Source organism: Notamacropus eugenii, chromosome X, assembly GCF_028372415.1.
Source record: "Notamacropus eugenii isolate mMacEug1 chromosome X, mMacEug1.pri_v2, whole genome shotgun sequence".
Taxonomy (NCBI): Eukaryota; Metazoa; Chordata; class Mammalia; order Diprotodontia; family Macropodidae; genus Notamacropus; species Notamacropus eugenii.
The window spans coordinates 37,959,527-37,980,439 of record NC_092879.1 but is presented as its reverse complement, the minus strand read 5'-3'; positions in this window follow the sequence as shown (position 1 = coordinate 37,980,439).

The following is a 20,913-nucleotide window of genomic DNA, read 5'->3' as shown; positions in this document are numbered from 1 at the left end:
CTTGTCACATTGGACACTTCTGACACATTTGTCATTTGTGTCACGTTTGTCACACTTGTCACTTGTGTCATATTTGTGACACTTGTTTCTTGTATTCCATGTGCCCTTGTCATATTTGTCAGTAGTAAAATATCTGTCACTTTTGTCACCTATGTCACATTTGCCACTTGTGTCATATTTCTTAATTTTGTCATTTTTTTACCATTTGTCAATTATGTCATACATGCCACCCATGTCACATATGCCATATGTGACCACGATATTGGTGGCCCAAAGTCACATTTGTCATTTCTGTCACATTTGTATATTTGTCACCTGTGTCTCATTTGTGACATTTTCACTTATGTCTCACGTGCTAACAGTGTCACATATGTCGCAAGCACCACCCATGTCACCTTTGTCACTTGTGTCACATTTGTGACACTTGTCAATTGTGTTCTATGTGCCACTAGTGTCACATAGTACACATGTGTCACCCTTATGGAAAGCAGGAGAGGGAGGAAAGTGGACTGAAATCGACCTCTTTCTTGATCTTTTTTGTGATTTTTGCTATATTTCTAAACCTCATTCTAAATCTCTTTCCAGATCACTTTCTTCATATCAAATATGTATACAAGGTTCAGAATATCAACGGAACTAATGAAAAGTTATGCTGGGGAAGGTGGCCTAGCTCTACCATATCTCAAATTGTACCCTACAAAAGAATAAAGTCCAATTGGGTACATGAACTAGGTATAAAGATTGATAGTCTAAACAAATTCGTAATGCAAGAAATGGTATATTTGTCAGATTTATGGAGAATGGAGAAATTTATGACCAAACAAGAGATTGAGAACATTACTAAGTGCAAAATGGATAATTTTGATTACATTAAATTGAAAAGCTTTTGCACCAACAAACCGAATACATCCAAGATTAGGAGGAAAGCAGAAAATTGGGAAAGAATTTTTGCATCTAGTATCTGTGATAAAAGCCTCATTTCTAAAATATATAGAGAACTGAGTCAAATGTGCAAGAATACAAGTCATTCCCCAATTGATAAATGGTCAAAGGATATGAACAGACAGTTTTCAGAGGAAGAAATTAAAGCTATCTATAATCATGTGAAAAAATGCTCTAAATTGCTATTGATTAGAGATGCAAATCAAAACAACTCTGAGGTACCATGTCACACCTACAAGACTGGCTAACATGACAAAACAGGAAGGTGATAAGTGTTGGAGAAGATATGGGAGAGTTGGAACACTAATTTATTGTTGGTGGAGCTGTGAGCTGATTCAGCCATTCTGGAGAGTGATTTGAAACTATGCCCAAAGTGCTTTGACTCAGCAATATCGCTTCTGGGACTCTGTCCCAATGAGATCATAGAAATGGGAAAGGGTACCACATATATAAAAATATTTATTGCAGCTCTCTTTGTGGTGGCCAAAACCTGGAAATCGAGGGGATGCCCATGAATTGGGGAACGGGTGAACAAGTCGTGGCATATGAATGTAATGGAATACTATCGTGCTATGAGAAACGATGAACAGGAGGACTTCAGAGAGACCTGGAAGAACTTATATGAGCTGATGCTGAGCAAAAGGAGCAGAACCAGGAGAACTCTGTACATAGGAACAGCCACAGTACGCAGGAAATTTTTCTGGTAGACTTAGTACTTCATTGCAATGCAACCACTTAAAAAAGTCCCAATGGTCTCTTAAGGCAAAATGCCTTCCACATCCAGAGAAAGAACTATGGAATTGGATCGCAGATAGAAGCAGATCATTTTCTTTCGTATTATATTTTGTTTTGTTTGATGATTTCTCCCATTTATTCTATTCTTCTATGCAACGTGTATTCAATAGGAATGTATGCATAGCATCATCATAAGATTGTATGCCATCTCAGGGAGGGAGTGAGAAGGGAGGGAGGAACGAGGGGGAGGGAGGGGAAAAAAATCTAACATATGTGGAAGTGATTGTCGAACACTGAAAAAAATAAAATAATTTAGTTTAAAAAAAAGAAAACTGAGTGGGGATACAAAGGAAGATGCCTTTTCTCAGTGGTACATGACACCTACACAAAAATTGAGCATCTATTAAAATCTCACAATCCAATACAGAGAGGCAGAAATATTAAATACATCCTTTTTAGATCATGTTGCATAAAAAGTTACATGTAATAAAGTGCCATGATAGACTAAAATTAACTGGAAACTAATATAATGCTAAAGAATGAATGGGCAATTTTATATCTCTAAATGCTTGCAGGAATAAAATAGAGAAAGAAGAGATCAATAAATTGAGCATGCCACTAAAAAGGTAAAAATATGAATGAATTAAACATCGCTAATTAAATATCTAATTACAAATTCTGAAAATCAAAGGAGAGATTAATAAAAATTAAAATTAAGAAAACTTATAAACAAACATAAAAAAATAAAACAAAGATCTGGTTAATGAGAAAAACCAAACAGATAAAGCTTTCATTAATTTGATTTAAAAAAGAAGTAAGAAAACAAAATTACCAGTATCAAAAATGAAAAGAGTGAATTCACCACCAATGAAGAGGAAATTAAAGCAATAATTAGCTATTTTGACACGCTGTATGCCAATAAATCTGAGAAGCTAAGTGAAATAGATGAATATTTACAAAAATATAAATTCTCCAGATTCACAGAAGAGGAAAAAATACTTAAATAGCACCATTTCAGGAAAAGAAATTCAACAAGCCATCAGTGAACTCCCTAAGAAAAAAACTCCAGAGACAGATGGATTCACAAGTGAACTCTAACTAACACTTAAAGAACAATTAATTCCAAAACTATGCAAGCTATTTGTAAAATTAATTAGGTGGAGTCCTATCAAATTATTTTCATGAAACAAACATGGTGCTTTTACCTCAACCAGGAAGAGCCAAAACACAACGTGGAAATTATAGACCAATTTCCTTAATGAATATAGATGTCAAAATTTCAAATAATATATTAACAAAGAGATTAAAGCAACTTATCAGGAGAATAATGAAGTATGACCAGGGACCAGGTCAAATTTTTACCAGGAATAGAGGGCTACCAGGAATAGGAAAGCTATCAGTGTAATTAACCATATCAATAACAAAATTAACAGACATCATATGATTATCTTAACAGATGTAGAAAAAACTTTTGATAAAATACAGTATACTTTCCTATTACAAACACTAGAGAGCGTAGGGGTTAATGGAGTTTTCCTTAAAATGATAAGTAGCATCTTTCTAAAGCCATCATCAAGTTTTATGTGTAATGTGAGATAAGCTCCATTTCCAGTAAGATCAGGGGTGAAAGCAGGATGTACTAGAAATGTTAGGGGTAGCAATAAAAGAAGAAAAAGCAACTGATGAACTTAGAACAAGGCAGAAAGGAAACAAAGCTATCACTTTGCATATGACTTGATGGTATTTCTACAGAATCCTTACTTTGCTAATGATGGACACTTGCCATGAAGTTGCACTCCGACATAATATGGAAACTTTAGGAAATTAAGTTGTAGAGTCAGCTGACAAGGCAGCTCGCTCTAATGTGCCCGTTGCTCTGCTGTCTGTTTCCACAGTCCAGGCTTTATACACATTTCCTTACTCACAACTGACTGTCAACTCTTACGGTGGGACAGGGTCAGAAGTTTCACAGCGATAAGACATCTTGTCTCAAATAAAAGAAGAAGAAAAAGGCAATCCAAGGAACTCAAGTTGTTGAATGGCAGGATCAATTTCCAGGAGGAAAAAGGGATTGAATGATTGAACAAAGATCTCTGTGTGCATTTGCCTTCAAGGAAAATGGTTGCTGCATTTCTCGTTAATAGGAGTTTTTCTCAGCCAAAGTATTCAGAGTGCTTCATAGAAATGAATTTGAAGTGTTATAGTTATAGTTTGAAATGTTATAGTTGCCATTAAGTACACTTACATTTACAAATAAAATCCCTAGAATGTTTCTTAACATTTAAACATACTTGAAAAATTCTGAATGTCTTTTTTAGCTAGTATAACATGAGGGGGAGGAATCTTCATGGTGACGTGTTCACTCATCTGGAGTCCTAAAGGATTTCCTCTGGAAGTGATCTAACCTTTATGATTCATGGTTCTGACAGGAATGACGATGATGATAATGATGATGATGATAGTGATGTTTAATACCATTTCTGTTTAATTTTTCATTCATTTTTTAAATTCCATTTCCCTGGACACCACATGATGCACTATCAATATTCTTTCAGACACATCTCAAGACTTTTCATGCCCAAATGGAAATTTTATGGCCCCTGGGACTTTTATGGAAATCCCAACATTTGTCTTGGAACACTTTAAGAAGGGCTTTGGACACTAATCCTATGTCTTCAACTCCATGTATTAGCTGCATTGCTTTCATTTGTGGAAAGAACCCCCTGCTTTCCAGAGTTTGTACTGCAACTGTTGATGATATTGAGATCCCTTTTCAAGGTGAAAATGAAAGACTGACTTTTGAGGCTGGAAGAATGAAAGTGGTCCTTAAACTCAAAGAACAGACTTGTATCATGTCATCTTGGGTGCAGACATATAGTGTTTTGCTTTGTAACCTATCTTTTCCAATTTCACAAGTGATCAATTGAATGATGATAGCAGGAAAATAAAATCCAAGGGCCAAAAGATGTTGCAAGTCTGGATCAGTTTCTAGGATGATCAGATCTTGGATCTCTTGATGTGTGGATCCTGAAAGTTTCAAACAGATTCTGCATTTCTCATTCCTGAAACTGTTTCTTTGCCAAAGATTCATGCTCCGTTTTGTGAACTAATTTCATACAGCTACAATCAGGACTGAAAGAAGATTGCCACAAACCATTTCTGTTGGTGACGTTACTTCTTGAGGGTGAATGTTGGAAAAGAAATCATGATTGGCACCTAGAGAAAATCCTTCTGGATAGACAGATGGAATCCTCAGAAGCTCTCCTGAGGGATCTTTTTTGAAGTGGATATGCATAACAGAAGCATAGTTCCAATCATAGGCATAACAATGATGGTAGCAATTATGAGGATGTGAATGTGTCAGTGTCTTGTGATTTTTGAACTTCCTTTGATGTTGCATTGCCCTGGCTAGTGAGTGAGCTACGAGCCAGTCCTCCCCATGTTTAGCAAAGGAGTTATGTGAGGCTTAGTTTATCAAAGTGAGTGATCCAGCGGGTGGAGGTAAGATGGTGGTGTAAAGGCACAGACTCACCTGAGCTCTCCCCCAAACTCCTCCAAACACCTTTAAGTATTGATTCTAATCAAATCCTATAGTGACATAACCCACAAAAAAACAGAGTGAAACAACTCTCCAGCTGAAAACAATCTAGCAAGAAAAGTCTGTTACACCAGGGTGAGAGAAGAGCACATTCCAGTGGAGGCAGCACCAGTGCAGAACTGGCTCCTGTATAGCAGGAGCAGGCCTCTGGGCAACTGAATCAACGACAGCACTAGTAGTTTTCAGATCTCTCAGCCCACAGAAGGCAGACAATTCAGAAAGTTAGCAGGTTAAGTCTGTTTCACCTGAGAGAGAGTAGATCATAGTGCAGCATAGGCCAGGCCAGCACAGACTAACCCAAGCAAACCAGAAGCAGAACTTAGGATCTACTGAATCAGCAAAAGTAGCAGCTGCTTCTAGAGCTCTCAGGCCACAGAAGCCAAATAACTGGTCAGAAGGAGATTAAAGTGGTCTCTTTTAAAGCACTGACGTAAGACTATCTTGCTTTGCCCAAACTTATATATGGGTAACAACCCTAGATTGCAGTCGTTACCTGAGGAGGAGAACTAGCACACCAGAGCTTTTAGTCAGATTGGAGCAGGAACCCTCATGACAGTTCCAGGACAAAAAAGAGTGCTTATGGTCACTCACAGACCAGAGAATAGGCCAGAAGAGTCATAAACACCTCTCCTTAGATCATATCACCTTGGATGAACAGAAAAATTAAAAGTCCCTAGAAATATTTATGAAAACAGCTGCAGAAAACTGCTGAAGCTTTGGGACAGTATTCTCTCCACCCTGGAAGCAGAGTCCTACATAAACAAAGACTAAAATGTCAAATAATAGCCTGTGAAAAAGAACAAAGAATGGGGCGAAAATCTGACTATAGTAAATTACTATGGTGACAAGGATGATCAAACCATATGCTCAGAAGATAACAAAGTCAAAGCTCCTACATTCAAAGCCTCCAAGAAAATTATGTCTAAGACCATGGAAGATCTCAAACGAAGATTTTGAAAATCAAGTAAGAGGGGTAGAGGGAAAATTCGGAAGAAAAAAATAGTGAGGCAAGAAAATCATGAAAAATGAATCAAGAACTTGGAAAAGGAGACACAAAAAACACTGAAGAAAATAATCCCTTACAAACAGACTAGACCAATGGAACAGGAGGCACAAAAGCTCACTGAAGAAAAAAATTCCTTAAAAATTAAAATTGAGCAAATGGAAGCTAATGACTTTATGATCAATCAAAAAACACTTAAGTAAAACCAAAAGAATGTAATGAAGAAGACAATATGAACTACCTGACTGGAAAAACAACTGATCTAGAAAAATAGATCTAGGAGAGGTAATTTTAAAATTGTCAAGCTACCTGAGGTCCATGATCATAAAAAGAACCTTGACATAATTTTTCAAGAAATTCTCAACAAAATCTACTCTGATATTTTAGAATTAGAGGGTAATATAGAAAGAAATCCACTGATCACTTCCTGAAGGAATTCCCAAAATGGAAACTCCTAAGAACAATGTAGCCAAATTTCATAGCTCCCAGGTCAAGGAGAAAAGATTGCACATAATCAAGAAGAAACAACTCAAGCATCATGGGGCCACAGTCAGGATAACACTTGATTTATCAGCTTTTACATCAAAGTATGGGAGGGCTTGGAATGTGACAGCAAAAAAAATCACCTACCCAGAAAAACTGAGTATAATCCTCTGGTAGAAAATGGACATACAATGAAATAGAGGACTTTAAAGCATTCTTGATGAAAAGAAGGGAAAAAATGAAAATTAGGGACACTGAGTCATGGTTTGTGGAATTGTGAATTGGTACAACTGTTCTGGAGAACTATTTAGACCTATTCCCAGTGAGTTATAAAACTTTCCTTATCCATTAACCTAGAAGTACCAATACAAGACCTGTATCATGAAGAGATTTATTTTTTAAAAGAGGAAAAGTACCTATAGGAGCTTTGATTTGTTGTCTTCTTCTGGTTAGATGTTCTCATCTTCCTTGTCACCAATGACATAAGAAAATACCTCGTCACCAAGAAAGAGTTGATCTCGCCCTATGGAGACTGGAAAAAAGCAGCAAGATAGCATGGAATCCAGCATCCCAGTGGCAATACAACCTAATGATGTAGAAGCTTCAGCTAAAGCTCTAAGAAGGAATTGTTTGTGGGGGGAGAGAGACTTTGTTTCATTCTCACCGTCAGGCTTGATTCATCACCAACGACCTTTCAACCTATTTCAAGGTCAGGAAAGATTTGTGTCCAAAACCACATCTGCTTTGAAAGCACATGAAGTGCATATGAAATCGTAATGAAGACAGTGTAGACACTTTCCAGAAAAGCACCTTCAAGAATCTACAAAATTCCAGCAGAAAGGTACAGCATTCCGATAGGAAACTGTGTAAGGCTCCTACAAAAGTGAAGAAAAAACTTGCAGCAACCAGGAGCTGGGAGTAATGACCCCTTTTCTCACATGTGCTATCTAGTCTGAAGCCCACTTTCCACTGTCTCTAAATGTACTCACGAGAGAACATGTTTCTGCTTAGGAAGCATGTATGTGTATTTATACATATGTATATATTGAAATATATATTCATGCATGTATCTCGACCTCTAACTTCTCTCTCTCTCTCCACACGCGCACACACACACACACACACACACACACACATACACATACATATATGTATACTGGAGAACGCAATGGAAGAGAACTCCATTATCTCTGCCAAGAAAACCACAAATGGGGTCATGCAGAGTTGGATATGGCTGAAAAATGACTTAACAACCACAGTATGAGAGATATGGGTAAGGATTTTTAAAAACCAATTGTTCTTAATCTCCCATCTTAGTGAACTAAGGTGGTAGTCAGTGGCAACTCCTTCGAAAAACCTAGGGCAGCATGTTCTGCCTGTTGTCAGTACATGTGGGAGAGGTTGGAGAGACTGCTTATAGAAAGGCATTTTGAAATGCAATAGAAAGGTCCTGCTTACAGCCATTCTGACTCCTTCTGGTCCCTTAACATGTGAGGAAAAGGAGCCCATGACTTCCTGGTGAGCCAGAAAAAAGCTAGAAAAAGGAAAAATTAAAAATCTTCAAATAAATATGAAATTAGAAATTCTGAGAACTAAAGGAGAAACTGATAAAACTAAAATTAAGAAAACTATTTAACTAATAAATAAAACCAAGAGCTGGTTTTATGAAAAAAAACAATGAAAGAGGTAAACTTTTGGCAAAGTTGATATTAAAAAAGAAGAAAACCAAATTACCTGTATCAAAAATGAAAAGCATGAATTAACTACCAATGAAGAAAAAAGCAAAACAATAATTAGAAGCTGTTTTGCACTCATTGCCAATAAATTTCATGGTCTTAGCAAAATGGATGAATATGTACACAAATATAAATTGCCCAGATTAACAGAACAGGAAATAAAATACTTAAATAGTCCATTTCAGAAAAAAGAAATTGAATAAGTCATGCATGAACTTCCTAAGAAAAAAATCTCCAGGCTCACATGGACTTACAAGTGAACTCTATCAAACATTTGAAGAACAATTGATTCCAACACTATATAAATTATTTGGGAAAATGAGCAAAGAAGCACTTTTACCAAATTCTTTTAATGGTATAAATATGATTTTGATACCTAAAAGGGAAGAGAAAAAATTAGAGAAAGAAAATTACAGACAAATTTTCCTAATGAATACAGATTCAAAAATTTTGTATAAAACATCAGCAAAGAGATTACAGCAACTTTTCATGAGACTATTACACTATGATGAGGTAGGATTTATGCCAAGAATGCAAGTCTTGTTCAATATTAGGAAAGCTATCTATCAGCATAATTGACGACATCCATGAAAAAACTGACCAAAATCATGTTATTATCTCAATAGATGCAGAAAAAGCATTTCACAATTCTTATTAAAAAAAATACAGAGCATAGGAATAAATGGAGTCTTCCAGACAATAATAGGTAGCATCTATCTAAAACCATCAGTAAACATTATGTGTAGTGGTTATAGGCCAGAAGCATTTCCAGTAAGATCAGGGGTGAAACAAGAATGTTCATTTTCACGACTGTTATCCAATATTGTACTAGAAATGTTAGCTTTAGCAATAAGAAAAGAAAAAGAAATTGAAGAAATTAGAATAGTAAAGAAAAAACAAGGCTATTGCTCTTCACAAATAATATGATGGTATATAAATAGAGAATGCTAGAGAATAAATTGAAAAAAACACTTAAACACTAAAGAACTTTGTCAAAGTTGTAGGATATTAAATCAACCCACATAAATCATTGTCGTTTCTGTATATGACTTACAAAGTCCAACTGCAAGGTAGACAAAGAGAAATTTCATTTAAAGTTACAGTAGGCATTTTAAAATATTTGGGATTCTACCTGCCAAGACAAACCCAGGAACTATATGAACACAATTACAAAACACTTTTCACATAAACAAAAGTCAGAAAAATATCAGTTACTCAAGGATGGGCTGAGCTATTATAATAAAAGTAACAGTTCTACCCACATTAATTTCCTTATTCAGTTCCATACCAATCAAACTCCCAATTTTTTTATAGAACTGGGAAAAGATAATAACAAAAATCATTTGGCAGAACCAAACCTCCAGAATATTAAGGGAATTAATGAAAAGAAATGTAAGGGGAATTGACTTACCTGTACCAGATCTTAAATTGTATTATAAAGCTCCAATCATCAAAAGTACTTGCTACTGCCTAAGAAATAGAATGGTGGTTCAGTGGAATAGGTCAGGTCCACAAGACACAATAGTCAATCACTATAGTAATCTACTGTTTGATAACCCAAAGACTCCAGTTTCTCAGATGAGAACTCACTATTCAACAAAAAATGCTAGGAAAACTGGAAAATAGTACAGCAGAAACCAGACCTATACCAACATCATACACACTACATAAAGATCAAGTCAGAATGGATACACGACTTAGATATAAAGGCTGATACTATAAGCCAACTAGGAGAGCAAGCAATAGCTTGCCCATCAGATTTATGGAAGAAATTATGAATAAGCAAGAGGTACAGAACGTCAAAAATGCAAAATAGATACTTTTATTTACATTAAATTGAAAAGCTTTTGCACAAACAAAGCCAATGAAACCAAGACTAGATGGAAAGCAGAAAACTGGGAAACAATTTTTACAACCAGTGCCTCTGATAAAGGCCTCATTTCTAAAATAAATAGAGAACTGAGTCAAATGTACAAGAATACAAATCGTTCCCCACTTAATACGTTTGACCTAGTGGCACCACTCCTAGATCTGTATCCCAAAAGAGATTTAAAAAAATGAAAAGGACCTGTATGTACAAAAATATTTAAAGCAGCTCCTTTCTGGAGTAAATAGTTAGAAGGTGAGGGGATACCCTCATCAATTAGGGAATGACTGAACAAATTGTGGCATATGATTATGATGGAATACAATTGTGCTGTAAGAAATGATGAGCAGGAAGCTCTCAGAAAAACTAGGAAAAACTTGGCATGGGCTGGTGCAAAGTGAGCTATACTGCGTAAAAAGTAAGGACAATACTATACGATGATCAGCTGTGAATGAGTTAGCTATCCCAGTAATACAGTGACCCAAGACTACTCCAAAGGATTTATGGTGAAAAATGATATCCATTCTCAGAGAAAGAATTGATGATGTCCGAATACAGACTGAAGCATACATTTTATTTTAATTTCCTCATTTCTCTTGAGATTTTTGTCTGTTTTCTTTGACAACATGACTATTATGGATACATTTTATATGACTACATATGTGTCACTTAGCGACCATGTAATTGCTTGTCTTCTGAAGTATAGGGGAGGAGGAAGACAGAAAATTTGGAACTCAAAGTTAGGGAAAAATAAAATACTAAATAAATAAATTGAAAGAAACTTACAAAAATAAATGCTGAAAACTGTCTTTGCATGTAATTGGATAAAAAATTATTAAGTGCAAAATAAAAAGTTAAGCAGTATACTGGCAGAGGGCTTAGAGCCCTTGGCCTGGAGTCAGAAACAGCTCAGCTCAAACATGACCTTCCCAGGTTTGTGACATGGAGGAGGTTCTTCAGCTTTCCTTGGCTCCCTTTCCTCCCTCCCAAATGAGGATGGTAAGAGCACTCACCTTACTGGTTTATGGTGAGGATTACAAGAGGCAGTGTTGGCCAGGGGCTTAAAGCCTTAAAGCTCTTAATAAATGATAGCTAATTTCTATATTCTGAAGGCCCTTTAATTCTCAACAAACTGTGTTATTGCAGCCTCTCCTTCTTCTGATGTAGTATAGTGTAAAGGGCTCTCCCATCACTGATATCCCTTCTTCCAAGTGGCCTGCCAGGTCTAACACTCTGTGTCATCTCTCAGACTAGACATTGCTTATTCCAATCTCTATTTTGACATTCTATGTCAGCTTTGACATTCTATGACTTAAGGCCCCACCCTTATCTGAAAGTCTAGGATTTGTTTCTTTTAATATATTTTTAATTATTTTAATTTATTTTATATGTAGTAACCACACAGGCATTTCGAAGGACAAAAGTGATCCCATTCAGATTCTGACAGCTTAAAACCTTACTTTTAAAAAATTAATTGTTTTAAAGTTAAATACAAAAACAAGTACACAGTAAGAAAATAAAAGTAACACCAAAACTTACAAATTAATTTTAAATTCAAAATAAAAAAAAAGCATTATCATGTGCACAGCAGAAGGTAAAAAAAAAACCCTCACTTTTAAAAAAAATTTGCATTCATTGCTAATCCTAATAACATCAATACTTGTCTTATCTGATGATGGTACTACACAAAATTACGTGTTTAATTTTCTTTTTTCTTTTACTCATACAATCCATTCTGTTTACATCTTTTCTTCTAGGCTTTGTGTTATAGGGTCTAAGTTTTAATTTGCAACAACAATGAAGACCTGACATAAATTTTATTGAAATGTAGTTTTTCTCACAAGTATTTTCTGTTAGTGTTTAATAATTTGTCCAATCCCTGCCCTTACATCACTCCCCTGAACAGAGAAGAATTACAATCTTGTTTTTAAACTGCTTCTGGTCCATAGATTTGCGTGTAAGAAGAACTCTCTCATGAGCAGGTGAACAGAATGTCTAGTCTGGTTAGGAAAACTCATCTTCCTCAGTTCCAATCCAGCCTCAGAAATTTACTACCTGTGTGATCCTGGACAAGTCACTAAAAGAATCAAAATACAAGTAAATGACAGCTCTTCCAAGGTGCTATACTCTATGAAGGGAGCTTTTTACTGCTCTCCTGGCCTGTGCTCTGGTCTGTGAGTGACCACAACCAATTTTTTCTGCCCTGGACTGTGAGGAAGGTTAGTCCCTTCCCCACTGTGGCCACCACCTCTGATGTGTTAGTGCTCCTCCTTCTCCTGGTCCTGCCAGCTAGGACTGTGACCTGTGTCCTAGTACAGGCAAGGTAACAGAGGCCTGCCCCAGTGCCAGGAAAGAGACCCCTTACAGTGTGGAGCCTGAGAACTGTGGGAACAGCCGCTGCCACTACCTAGTGGCCCCCAATGCCAGCTCTGAGTTTGAGGGGGTGGTCTGCACAGTAGCCTGCTTGGGACTGTGCCCCACTCTCACACCACTGGGACAGGACTACCCTCCCCACCTTCTGAATTCTCTGGGCCTGGAAATTTATTTCAAGATTTCCTTTTGTATGTTCTGTTGCTCCAGAATTTGTTTTAGGACATTATTTAAAGGTGTTTGGAAGGGCCTGGGGAGAGAGCAGGTGAGCCATCACGGTTTCTCAGCCATCTTTTCTGCACCCCTGCAATGGTTGTTTCTTATTAAAAAAAAACAAACAAACAAGCAAACAAACAATCATTCCCAGAGGATGAAGGCTGACAATGAAGAGGAATGAATGAGAGACAGTGTCCTATAATGGTTAGAGAACCAACCCAACAGCCAGGAAGACGTGTTCAAATACTGACCCTGATCTTTCAGTTCTGTACCTGGGCCAAGTAGTTTAACCTCTCTGGGTCCCAGGCAACTCTGAAAATTTAAGAGGCAGAGATGAAGCTGACTTATATGTGGGATGGCCCCCTTTTACCTCTAATACATCATAGCTGTCAAGACAAAAGGATAATCCTATCCTACTAATATTTCTTCTTTTATACTTATTGAAGCTTAGCTTACTTGTTGATTCTCTAATTTTTAAAATGCTTACTCCCTTTATTAATTTCACTTTTGCTATTTTGTTAATATATGGTTTTTAGGATATGACTTTTCACCTGTGGACTGCTCTAGCTTCATCCCCTAGATTTTCATATATTATTTCTTAATTATATTTTTCGTTTCTCTTGTTGTTGCTTATTTCTACAATTTGTTCTTTAGCCCGCTCCTAACCGAAGATTTCATTGTTAAATTTTATTTCGGTCAATATCTTTTGGTTGTGGTCTCTGAACCAGTTTCTTCTTGCATTATGGCGTATAATGTATGAATTAATCACTTCTACCTTTTTGTATTTGTTTGCAATATTGTGTGCCTAAGCACATGACAAACTTTTTAAAAATTTCCATGTGGTGCAGAGGACTATATTTATTATTTGGCCGTCTCATTTAGAAGACGTAACAAATCTTTTTTTGTCAAATAAAATTTATTGGTTTTGACAATTGTTTTGCAAGATACTGTGAATGTCAAAACTTTTAATAACACATTTGTAAAGGGGCCTGGAGGTGGTGGCATAGCAGATGCTCACCTACTCTTATTGGCTAAAACACTGAATGCAGAAACGTATGCTGTGGAGAGATCTGAATTTTCTTCTTTCCACCTCCCTGGTCACTTGTGCTACCTTAATTTTTCTGAATTGTTTCTGATTAATTCCTTTACATACAGGTGAGAAACCAGGGAACAAAAGTAGTAGAAATTTTACTGCAGGCTATTTGGAAACCCTTTATTTAAAGTTTAATAATGTCAAAAGTAAGTGTTAACAGAAATACTTTTTAGTAATATCAACAAAGTGAGCCAATTAGGTTAGAATCAACGTTCAGCAACTAGCCCGATTTTCAAATACAAGACTCAAAAGAAGTATAGAAATGTAAAGAGGAAAGAAAAAAACACTTTATAGGATGGAGGGAAATGCCTAGTAATCACAACTGTAAATGTGTGTGGAATGGACTTTCCATATAACTGGAGAGGATGGCAAAGTGGATTGAAAACCAGAATCCTACAAAATATTGTTTGCATGAAACATATCTGAAGCAAGAGATACACAGAGCACAGAGGAAAGGTAAAAGTCTGGAGCAGAATATATTTTGCTTCAGCTAAAGTGAAAAAAAGCAGGGGTAGCAATTCTGATTTCAGACAAAGCAAAAGCAAAGTTAGATCGAAGTAGAAGAGATAAGGAAGAGATAAGAAAGCAAACAACATCTTACTGAAAGTTACCACACACAACGAAGTATTATCAATACTAAACATATATACACCAAGTGGTATAGTATCCAAATTCTGAGAGAAGTTAAGTGAGTTACATGAGTAACTAAATAGCAGAATTATACTAATGGGAGACCTCAACATTTCCCACTCAGAACCAAATAATGCTAACCATAAAATAAACAAGAATTTAAGATGAATAGACACCTACACAAAAACTGATCATATCGTAGGGCACAAAATCCTCACAATCAAATGTAGAAAGGCAGAAATATTAAATGCATCCTTTCAGATCATGATAGGATAAAAATTACCTGTAATAAATCAATCTGTAAATCTGTTTTAATAGAAGTAGCACATTTCTTCTTTAATCACCACTTCCTAAAATGCAGTATTTTGCCAAGATATCTTGAAGTACTTTCATTTCAGAGGATATGTGAACTCTGTTATGCAAAAGTTCTTTAGGTTCAATTAGTAAACAATTCTTTACTACATACTCACAATGTCCTCTACAGAACCTCATTCTGCTGGTGAGTGTACAACAATTTATGTCACAAAAATAAAGAACTCTGCAACAGAAAAATTATATGTCTTCCTGTATCCAAATCCCCACAAGAAAAAAATGGTTCTGATTTCCAAGTCTATACCTTAGATGTTCTGCTGCCAGCATTCTTTCTGACCATTCTGCATGCCTGGATCTCTCTCCTTCCTCACCTCCAACTCCTGGCTTCCCTCTGGTCTCTGCTCAACTCGCACATTCAGCAAGTTTACCTCGGAGCCTTCCCGATGAGATTCTCCCCAATTCATCCAATATATGTCTTGTTTGTACAGTTTTTTGTTCCTTGAGAGTAAGGACTATTTTCTGTCCTTTGCATCCACAGTGTTTTAGCACAGTGCTAGACACAGAGTAGACACATAATAGTAATAACTGCTGCCTTGACTGACTTCAGGAAGGTTAAAAATAAATGGTATTTCCAAGATATGGCTATGACATAATAAATTATATAGAGCAATTCTAGGCCAAAATGTGACTCTAGTGTTAGAAGAAATTGTGGTGAGGAAACTGCTTTCACCAGTGCAGATGTACAACTTGGAGAGTTGCCTGGATCAACTAAAGTTGAGTGACTTGCCTAGAGTTAAAAGCACTCAGAACAATACCTGGGACCCAAGTTTTCCTAACTCTGAGGTCAGTTTTCCATACAGTAAACTCCACTCCTTCTATTGTACAATAGTACAGTTCTGAGAAGACTTGATTTAGTATCTCATGTTTTTTACATCTCAGAAAAGTTCATAATTCTATAAATATTAAAATTTTACTTAATACAAAAGATTACTTTTTAGAAAATTTAAACTTTTTCATTTTTCTTCATTACATGTAAAACAATTTGAACATGGTTTTTGAAACTTTTAAAACTTTAAGACTCCTTTCACCTCCTCCTGCAGGAAGCAACCAATTTATATTAACAATACAAGTACAGTAATGCAAAACTTTTCCATATTAGACATGTTGTAATAGAAAATTGACCCAAAAATAATTCAAAGAAAAATAAACTTAAAAAAAGTATGCTTTGATCTGCATTCAGACTCCATCAATTCCTTCTCTGGAGGTCGATAACATCTTTCACCACAAGTTCTTCAGAATAGTCTTGAATCATTTATTGCTAAGAATATTTAAGTTATTTACAAAGCGCCATACAATACTGTTGTTAATATGTACATTGTTCTCCTGGTTCTATATACTCCATTCTACATTCATTCAATCAAGATTCCTCAGGTTTTTCTGAAAGCAATGTAATCATAATTTTGTAAAGCATGATACCATTCTGTCACAATTACATACCAACACTTGTTCAGCCATTCTACAAAAGAGGGGTGTCCCCTTGATTTCCAATTCTCTGCCACCACAAGAAGAGCTGCTATAAATATTTTATGCACTCTAGGTCTTTTCCTCTTATGTCTTTGGTATACAGGCCTAATAGCGGTATTGCTGAGTCAAGGAGTATACATAGTTTTATAGCCCTTTGGCCATGCTTCCAAATTGCTCTTCAGAATGGTTGGATCAGTTCACAACTCTACCAGCAGTGAATTAACTTCGCAGCTTTCCCACATCTTCAGAGTAATTTATCATTTTCCTTTCCTGTTTTATTAAATAGGTGTTAGGTGTGTACCACAGACTTGTTTTAATGTGCATATATTCAACCAATAGCGAGTTAAAACATTTATATATATATATATATGTATATATATATACATATATATACATATATATATGTAAACAGAGAGAAGAGGCTGTGTTACATCAGAAGACTATCCACACAAAAACAAAATAAAATAAAAATTACGAGGTGAGGGAAGATAATACTGGAAAGAGAAAGGGAGAAATGAAATGAGGCAGGCTATAACTCATAAAAGAGATAAGAAAAGTCTTGTTCAGTGGAGGAGAACAGGGAGAAGGGGAGAGGTGGAAAGTGAAGCTTACTCTCTTCATATATGGCTTAAGGAGCGAATAAGATGCTCACTATATTTGGTATGAAAATCTATCTTACACCACAGGAAAGTAGGGGAGTAGGTGACAAGTGGGGTGAGGGGAATGGTAGAAGGGAGAGCAAATGGGAGAAGGGAGTAACTAGAAATAAACACTTTTGGGAAGGTACAAGGCCAAATGAGAGAATAATAAAATAAAGGTTGATAGAGTAGGATAGAGGGTAATATAGTTAGTATTACACAGCATGATTATTATGGAAGTTTTTTGCAAAACGACACATATTTAGTCTTTATTGAATTGCTTGCCTTCTCAGTGGGGATGGGTAGGGAGGGAGGGAGGGAGAGAAGTTGGAATTCAAAGTATTAGAAACGAATGCTGAGAATTATTATTGCATATAATCGAGAAATAAGAAACACAGGTGATAGGGTATAGAAATTTATCTTGCCCTACAAGAAAAGAGAGAAGATGTGGATAAGGGAAGGGTGGGCGGTGATAGAAAAGAGGGTATATTGAGGGACGGGTTTATCGGAATGAAAGGTATTAGGGAGTTGGGGGAGGGGAGAGATGGGGAGAAAAAATGGACATGTTACAAAGTGATGTAAAAGCAATTAGCATTAAAACAATTAATTGAGTTAATACTGAGACCAAACCAGAGACATCTTTACTTTGTAGAAAAGAATTTTAGTCTAAATGTCGTAGAGGCAGGTAACTTCAGGTAAAATTTGGCATTGATGGAAAAGTTAAGGTTTTGATGGTAAATTTGATTTTATGATTGTTATTTAATCAGGAACTAGCACATGTATGTTTTCCTTGATAATTTCATGGAAGATGATGTCTAGGCTCTTCTTTTGATCATGGTTTTCAGGTAGTCCCAAAATTTTTACATTGTCTCTCCTGAATCTATTTTCCAGGTCAGTTGTTTTTCCAATGAGATATTTCACATTATCTTCCATTTTTCCAATCTTCTCGCTATGTTCTGTGATATCTTGCTTTCTCACAAAGTCCTTAGTGTCCATCTGTGCCATTCTAGTTTTGAAAGAACTATTTTCTTCAGTGAGCTTTTGAATCTCCTTTTCCATTTGGCTAATTCTGCTTTTGAAAGCATTCTTCTCCTCATTGGCTTTTTGAACGTCTTTTGCCAATTGAGTTAGGCTAGTTTTCAAGGTGTTAATTTCTTCAACATTTTTTTGGTTCTCCTTTAGCAGGGAGCTGATCTGCTTTTCATGCTTTTCTTTCATCTCTCTCATTTCTCTTCCTAGTTTTTCCTCCACCTCTCTAACTTGATTTTCAAAATTCTTTTTGAGCTCTTCCATGGCCTCAGCCCATTGGGTGGGCTGGGACACAGAAGCCTTGATTTCTGTGTCTTTGCCTGATGGTAAGCATTGTTCTTCCTCATCAGAAAGGAAGGGAGGAAATGTCTGTTCTCCAAGAAAGTAACCTTCTATTGTCTTACTTCTTTTCCCTTTTCTGGGCATTTTCCCAGCCAGTGACTTGACCTCTGAACATTCTCCTCATGCCCACCTCCTCCTGATCCTCCCAGCCAGCGTTTGGGGTCTGAGATTCAAATGCTGCTTCCAGTCTTAGGGCTTTTGGCGGGGGCAGGGCTGCTATTCAGTGTGAGAATTAAGTTCAGGTGCTCAGTTAGGGGCAGGGCCGCCTCTCAGGCTCAGTTCCCTCAGGGGGTTTATGCACAGACCTTCCACAATGGATCCAGGCTCCCGCCCGCTTGGGGAGCCCCTGTCTGCAGCCTCCTCTCAGCTTCTACCTCCCGGGGGGGCCCGAATCATGGGGGCACCCCACTCCCCTCTTGACCTGCCAAAGAGACTCTCTCACCGACCCCCGTCACCTGTGGACGGAGGAACTTGTGCGGCCGCTGGAGATCCCGTCCCTGAAGCCTGCTCGGGTCTGTTTCTCTTGGTGCCAAGGCTGCAGCAGGTCTGGGCTGGGCTGGGCTCCGCATCTGCAGCGCGACGGACCTTTTGTGAGAGGTTTGCAGATCCCTCTGTGGGTGGAGGGACCCGCGTGGCTGCTGGAGATTCCGTTCTGAAGCCCGCTCGGATCTTTTCCTCTCGGTGCTGCGGCCGCTGCAGGGCTGCCCTCTGCTCCCAGACCCGGCACCCAGTCCACAGCGTGAAGGACCCCCGCGAGAGGTTTGCAGGTCTCTCTGGAACAGAAATCTCCCTAGCTCCAATATTCCGTGGCCTCTGGGTGCAGAATTCACCGTGAGTTGCTCCCCTGTAGCCGATCTGTGGGTTGTGGGTTCGGAGCTATGTGTATGTGCGTCTTTCTACTCCACCATCTTGGCTCCACCCCCCCCCCCCCCGAAACTAGCACATGTATGGAAATGCATGTAAGACACTTAAGACTTGCCTAGAAAGATGTTTCTTAGCTAATATGAAATTACAATCATATCTGAAACCTGGTTATTGGAACTTGCTATTTTAAGATTCTATGGGATTATTAACTGACTGTTCTGCTGAGTCTGACTCCAGGTATGGATAGCAAGAAAGCTAGTCTGAGCCTCCAATCCATGATGCCAGTAAGCCTGTGAGGTGCTGGTATGAACTGCAAAAGGTGATCTCATGGGAAGGGTGGGAGAGCAGCTATTCAGCTTGGCCTGAGGTAGGATTCTCCTGACTCAGTTTCCTCACTGACACGTGGCGGACTTTAAGCCTGATTGAATGCAAGTTGACAATCTACTTCTTCATGGAATTTACATGAAGTTGGAGAGATATTGTTCCCCTGCAATGTCCCTACTCTTAGTGGCAATTTCTTATAGTCAAAAGGTTTGTAAGCATAATACCAGATCTATTAAATTACATACTGTTGTTAGGGGGACATCTGAGGTTAAGTCTAAAATTAAGCTATTACACTTAGGACTTTAGAAAATCAGTAATAAGTTAGGGTCCTTTAATTCTTAGCAATACTGTGGAGACAATTAGGTTAAGGGTTTGTGAAATTAGCATACATAATTACTATTTGTGTCTCAGCTGGTTAATGTTAAAAAAAATTCGTTTGTGGTCTATACCATAAATATTTCAAAAGAAGTATCACCTGATCAAGAGTTGGAATTTTTTTATGTAATATGAACTGTGTTAAAAATGAAAAACTAAAAGAAATTAAAAATAGAAAAGAATGAAAGAAAATATTCTTACAACTAAAAGTATATATACATGCATATATACATATACATACATATTATATATATATGTGTGTGTATATATATATATATATGTGTGTGTGTATATATATGTGTGTATATATATATGTGTGTGTGTATATATATGACCAAGAAATATTGTTGCCAAAGTCCAGAACTATGAAGTGGAGGGGAAAATACTTCAGACAGCCAAAAAGAAACTACTCAAATATAGAGGAGCTACAGGCAGGATCACACAGGATCTTGCAGCTTCTACTTTAAACGAATGAAGGAACTGGATTATGATATTCGTAAGGCAAACAAGTTGGGACTATAACTCAGCAAAGTTCAGCATAACATTTCAGGCAAGCATGTGGATATTCTGTGAAATAAGGGATTTCCAGACCTTCCTGATAAAAAGGCCAGAACTCAATAAAAAATTCGATCTTAAAAGACAGGTCTCAAGAGAGGCATAAAAAGGTAAACAAGGGAAAAGAAAAACGTGTTACTCAATTTGAGAAAACTCTTTGCCTCCCTATAAGGGAAGATGATATTTGTTAATCTTGAGAATTTTATATTTATTATGAAATATAAAAGGTATATACATAAGTAGAGGGAATGAGTATAAAGTAAATGATATGATGATA